Here is a 6397-nt window from a genome sequence, read left to right as displayed (position 1 = left end):
CTCACTTTCACTCTTCGTATAATCCTCTTCCTTCTCTTCACTTTCACTCTCCCCCTCATAATCGCCTTCATTTCCCTCACTTCCTTCTTTTATTTCTTTTATTTTCCTTACTTCACCCTCTAGCATTAATCCCTTCCTTTATTCCTATCCTCATACTACCTCTCCTTCATCAAACTTTCTTCATTCATCCCACACTGCATTCTCCTCACTTTCCCCTTGTCATTATCTTCCTCATTCCTCACATCTCTAGCATACCTTCACTATGGTTATCCTTCCTCCCCTCCCGTCTCTCATAATCCAGGTGCTTCCTCACGCTCCTCTTATCATCCACTCCTGAGGGCGCCGGTTCAAGTGGAGGCCATAACGGAAGGTGTGGGTGTCGGGAGGAAGTCAGTGTATCCTGCCGACCCTTGGCTTTCATTCTCCTGTGTGTTGGTGTGGCTGTGCTCTTGTGTTTCATGTATTGCTTTGTGTTGCTGCTAGTTGTTGTTCTTCGTTATGTATTTGTATTTTTATTATAATGTAGTGTGCGTAGTTGCAGGTTATGTACTGTGGTTTTTGTGTTCATTAAATAATTCAGTGTCATATCTGGATTACCTTTAACGTGTTTTGTATAAGGTCATGCAGGTTTTCAAGAGTGCTTTAGTGATTTTAATAATAACTTAACAAAGGCTTCGCATCGTCAGTGGCAAATACACTCCTGAGAACCAGACTATTCATCGCTGTGAACTTTGTAAATATAGTCCTTATGAGAGAACAAAGCCTTCACAAATACGAGCTTAAAGACTTTTCTTGGAAAGGGTGATTTTGTTTACTGTGTTTGCCTCCGCCCACAAAGCTGCCAGAGATTATGTGTTCACTTTTGTTTGTCTGGTTCGTATTCTTAAATGCTTTGTTCTCTCATCTGGACCATTATCAAAGGTTACAGGTATGATTAATTGTGCTCTTATGAGTGTTATATCCATTGATGACGTGGAATCATTTAAACTATCACAAAAACATCCTTGAAAACCTTAAATAACTTCCAGTAGAGCCTGTTCAGTTTGAGAGATCAGACGACGAAATATTCAGAAGTACATTATTCTGTCTATTTGTATTCTTGGCTGAAAAATACGGGGAAATGCTATTAACAGATTTCACTGGAATTATGGGGAGGGTGGGTCATGGATTAAAGAACAGTTCCCTATAATCTGAGGCAGACTGGAAGAAGTAGTTGAACTTTTTTTTTAATTAATTTTTCAAACCATACGAGATATTACGGCGGCATGAAAGTCTACGGAGAATGAGTTCCATATTTCATTAGTCTGCGGGTAAGTTGTGCCGCTTTTCATAATAACATTGCATATTTCACTCAGCTCGCCCCCTTTACACTTACCACATACGCTTCTCTTACCTCCACTTGTCGTCTTTCATTCACTCTTCCTATTCCATTAAGAAGAGTAGACGGATTCAGGATTTTTATCTTTATTAACACTGCTGCAGGTGGAGGTATGCACTGTCTGAATGTCTTTTAATTATGTTTTTTTTATTTATTTATTTGTTGGTTATAGAGCTAGTGTTGTTTTATTTATGTATTCGTTTTTTTTAATTGACTGATTTATCTATTTACTTATTTACTTATTCGTTCATTTACTTTCATTTTTCTAGTTGGTTATTTGTTCATCGATTTCATTCCTTCGTGTGTGTTGGTGCAGCTCCAGGTTCTCTGTCTCTCCCTCCCCTCATTGGCGATCGTTGTTTGAGTCTGCTCAGGCGTTACTGCACCTCAGCTTCCTTCACACAGTCCTTTTCTTTGTACTGTTTTCCCCGCCCCCCATCCCCCCCTCTCTCTCTCTCTCTCTCTCTCTCTCTCTCTCTCTCTCTCTCTCTCTCTCTCTCTCTCTCTCTCTCTCTCTCTCTCTCTCTTTCTTATACGTTATCCTTAAATTTCGTACATGATTCTAAATTTTTGTTATAGCGACCGATCTGGAGCTGCCAGAATAACAAGATTAGTAATAATGATAGTAGTAATAATAATAATAACAATAATAATAATAACAATAATAATTATTATTATAATAATAATTATTATTATTATTATTATTATTATTATTATTATTATTATTATTATTATTATTATTATTATGAGATAATGAAAAGAAATAGTGCCTCAAGCTTTCTTTCCTTGTAATCATTTTAATGTTTGTCCTTTTAACTTTCTTCAGGAGGAATTAAAACCAATGACTGATATTTTATAACTGTGTTTGTCTTTCGCAATCGTATGACAATGAAAACCACACAAAACACACACACACACACACACACACACACACACACACACACACACACACACACAGAGAGAGAGAGAGAGAGAGAGAGAGAGAGAGAGAGAGAGAGAGAGAGAGAGAGAGAGCAGTTTCGTCCTTTTTCTGTCTCTTGTCAATCATTGCCACCTGATGCAGGTTTGCACAACTGTAATCACCGCATCGCTGCCTTTTATTTTTTTTATCAGGGGCCAGCACGCCCCGCGAACACCTGTGTGAGTCTTTCATCACCAATTCACACTTGTCATCTTGATTAATTTTTCATGAACCGCGATTACCTTTGAGTTTGATTAAGGTTACCGTAATATTTCTTCTAGACAGAATCTAATTAGGTGTTCAGTGGTTTTTATGTGTATTTGTTTGCTAGTTATTTAGTTTGCTTAAGTAGTTATGTTTTTAGTTTATTATTTTCTTTTATTGTCACTTTTTTTTTTTTTTTGCTTTATTTTTCTTATATACTTTGTGAAACATTGTTGTAATTCAGCAATTTTATCTTATTTTCTATTTTTCTCTTTCTCAGATACTTCTAAATCTACTCTTGTCCTCTCGCTTTATAATTATCATCTCTCCGTGGAATCCTATGCAATCTAATCTCTCTCTCTCTCTCTCTCTCTCTCTCTCTCTCTCTCTCTCTCTCTCTCTCTCTCTCTCTCTCTCTCTCTCTCTCTCTCTCTCTCTCTCTCTCTCTCTCTCTCTCTCTCTCTCTCTCTCTCTCTCTCTCTCGTTTTAATTAGTGCAGGATTGCGTGAGTCTGATTGCCACCACTGCACTGTGACCTGCAGCAACACGTTTCCCTCGAACAATAGCAAGTAAAACTACGAATATTTCAACCCGCACCTCTCTCCCATGATTAATCTGCTTGAATTGTGTGAAATGTAATCAATTGTAGTTTATGTACTAGGGTTCTTATTCTTAAATATGTTGGTGTTGTATGTCGGTTATTTTTACGTTTCAGAAAAGTTATTAATGTTTTTATTTCTATTTGGCACATCTTTTCTTTATTACTTACCGCTCTGAGACGTCTTTTCTTGTTCCACAGCCACTTCCAAACATTGTACCGGCTAGAAATTGTAAAGTTTATTATTTTATATTCCCTTCTTTCTTGTAGATGCTTATAGAGATTTCATACATTGCTTTTAGTGCTGTGAAGTGTTGCATATGACAAAGAAAGAGTGTTCTGATGATTCTAGTAAGGTTTAGTTGATCCACACACACACATATATTCACACTCGGGTAACGTATTGTGCAACCACTGATAAATATACCAGTCACCATTATATCGTATTGTATTACCGTGTAGTGTGCATTTTAAATCCTTCTAATTATTTAGATGATAAGTTGAAATGCCTCCTGATTCTTTGTTTCTAAAAATGCAGATCAACTTTTATGTTCCTTATTTGACATTTGGCCTAACCTTTGCTTGACGTAAGAGATGAAAATGTGCCTGTGTGTGTGTGTGTGTGTGTGTGTGTGTGTGTGTGTTACTTCCGTGGGTGGGTGTCGTTAGTTGTGTGTGGGAGAATAAAAGTACGCGTATATTAATAATGCATTGCGTGCGTGTAACAGTATATACTAGAATCGGAAGAACTGAGGAGGTAAGGGAGACAAGAGTGGTCGTGTTGGTATGCGGCTTAGCACCTCGAGGGCTTGGCGGGACTGAGAGGGAGCGGCGTGGCAAGTACTAACTCCATTACCCTGGAAAAGTATGAAAACAAGTGGTAATTTGCGGGATGTCGCTGTGAGGAGGCGAGGAATGAGACAGCTTGCATGACAGTACTGTAATTCCACACTCCTACCTTGGACACGCATCTCAGCTGGCCGTGAGGACGTGCGGTGGAGGGAAGGGATGGGAAGGGGAGGGGGATGGGGGTGAAGGGGTACACGCGTCGTCTCTCACTAAGATATCAAGAGTAGGGCAATGATTGTGTGTGTGTGTGTGTGTGTGTGTGTGTGTGTGTGTGTGTGTGTGTGTATGTGTGTGTGGAAAAAGGAGGTTGGCTAAGAGCTTAAAAAATGGTTATGGAAATTAAAGCTTAATTGAAATACAAGCTTTTTACTCCTTTAAACCATTCAGTAGTTAACCAGCAGTACTAGTGATTACTGGTATGACGGTTCTCTCTCTCTCTCTCTCTCTCTCTCTCTCTCTCTCTCTCTCTCTCTCTCTCTCTCTCTCTCTCTCTCTCTCTCTCTCTCTCTCTCTCTCTCTCTCTCTCTCTCTCTCTCTCTCTCTCTCTCTCTCTCTCTCTCTCGTGCCACATGGCCAAGTTGTTGCCAGTAAAATAATCAATCAATCAGTTAGTCTCCCCACCCTCTCTCTCTCTCTCTCTCTCTCTCTCTCTCTCTCTCTCTCTCTCTCTCTCTCTCTCTCTCTCTCTCTCTCTCTCTCTCTCTCTCTCTCTCTCTCTCTCTCTCTCTCTCTCTCTCTCTCTCTCTCTCTCTCTCTCTCTCTCTCTCTCTCTCTCTCTCTCTCTCTCTCGATATTGGGCGAGATACACTACATTTTTCTCCACCACGTAAAAACAAGACATTTCTCCCTTCCTGCTTCTCAGCCGCGCCAATAAGGAGAACGCAAGAACGTCACAATCCCAGAACAACTCCACCTGCTGGGAATATTCTCGCAGACACAACCACTTTGAATATTTTCTTTCGGACATTTTCAACATTTTCACTTCCTTCTCTTTCCCTCCGTGCAGTCAGTCAGCAAGTCAGATGAAGGTTCTTCCTCGAGTTTCTCTCATTAACGCTGCGTCTCTTGCAGCTTCCTTGTGTTAGTGAAATGATTCGGTGTATGTTTGAATTGTAATATAGGAAAACTTCACTGATGGCATAAGGGTCTTTATTCTTAGTGATTTGGGCTCTTATAAGGACTGTTTTTAAAGGCTACACAAATTATTAGTTGGGTTTTCATTATTTTTTTTTTTACAGTGGTGGTTCAGAATTATTGTTAAACTATGACTGAAATCATTAAAATACATTTGAAAACTTTAATAGCCTTTTTTTAGGGTATGTTAGAAGCTGTCCGTTCACTTTTCAACATTTTGCCTTCTCTTCTTATTTTTTTATCCCCTACAGAAAACGAAAAGAATCTGATAAGTCGCCAAGGTGTTCGATAAAACGATCCAAGGAAAGAGGTCAACCACAGTGAACCTTTCAGTGCCGGCTGTTCTATTTTCTCCTCAGCAAAGTTGTCTTGAGTTCCTAGACAGAAAAGAGAGAAAGAAAAAATCTGGTGTTCAGTAATCTCATCAGCAGTTAAAGGATTAAACGAGGACCATTGCTGATAAACAAACTGAAAATATATATGTTCGTGTATATAAGTGGAGACGTTGCAGTGCATATTTTTTTTTTTTTTATTGCCAGTTAAACGTATTCGGTAATCTCATCAACAGTAAAAGGATCAAACGAAAACTATTGCTGATTAACGAACTGAAAATATATGTGTGTTCGCATGTAAGTGTAGACGATACAGTACTTTTTTTTTCCTATTAAACGTATTTCACACCATTCAGTAATCTTGAAGCACGTAAACATCGACCATTCTACACAATCCAGGCATAACACGATAACGAGAAACACAAATCCAGCAATACGTATGTGACAAAAACATTACACAGGATTGCAGGAGCTGGAATCTTGTGGGGGAGGGGAAGGCTGGAGAGTTCCCTGAGGTCGTGAGGGCTGTAAAGGTTGGGAGGCGAGGAGCGTGCACCCGAGTACCAGCCGCTGTGACCTGCCGTGAGCGATGGTGCCCTGGAGACTGCCTCTTGTATAACGACTTGGTGGTGACTGTTGTGACGGGGGTACGCTGCTGATGGTGATGGTAGTGGTGGTTGGTGGTGATTGTTGTTGTTGTTGTTGTTGTTGTTGTTGTTGTTGTTGTTGTTGTTCGTCCTCTCCTTTTTTTCTTTTATTTCTTTTTCTTTATTTTTTTCTTTTTTCTTTTTCTTTCTATCTTTCTGTCTTTCTTTCTTTCTTCTTCTTCTTCTCCTTCTCCTCCTCCTCCTCCTCCTCCTCCTCCTCCTCCTCCTCCTCCTCCACCTCCTCCATTTTCTTCTCTTTCTTCTTTTCCTTGTTTTTTGATAGTAGTGGTTTGG

This window comes from Scylla paramamosain, chromosome 9 (assembly GCF_035594125.1).
Source record: "Scylla paramamosain isolate STU-SP2022 chromosome 9, ASM3559412v1, whole genome shotgun sequence".
Lineage (NCBI taxonomy): Eukaryota > Metazoa > Arthropoda > Malacostraca > Decapoda > Portunidae > Scylla > Scylla paramamosain.
The sequence above is the reverse complement of the archived record's forward strand: the minus strand, read 5'-3'. Positions refer to the sequence as shown.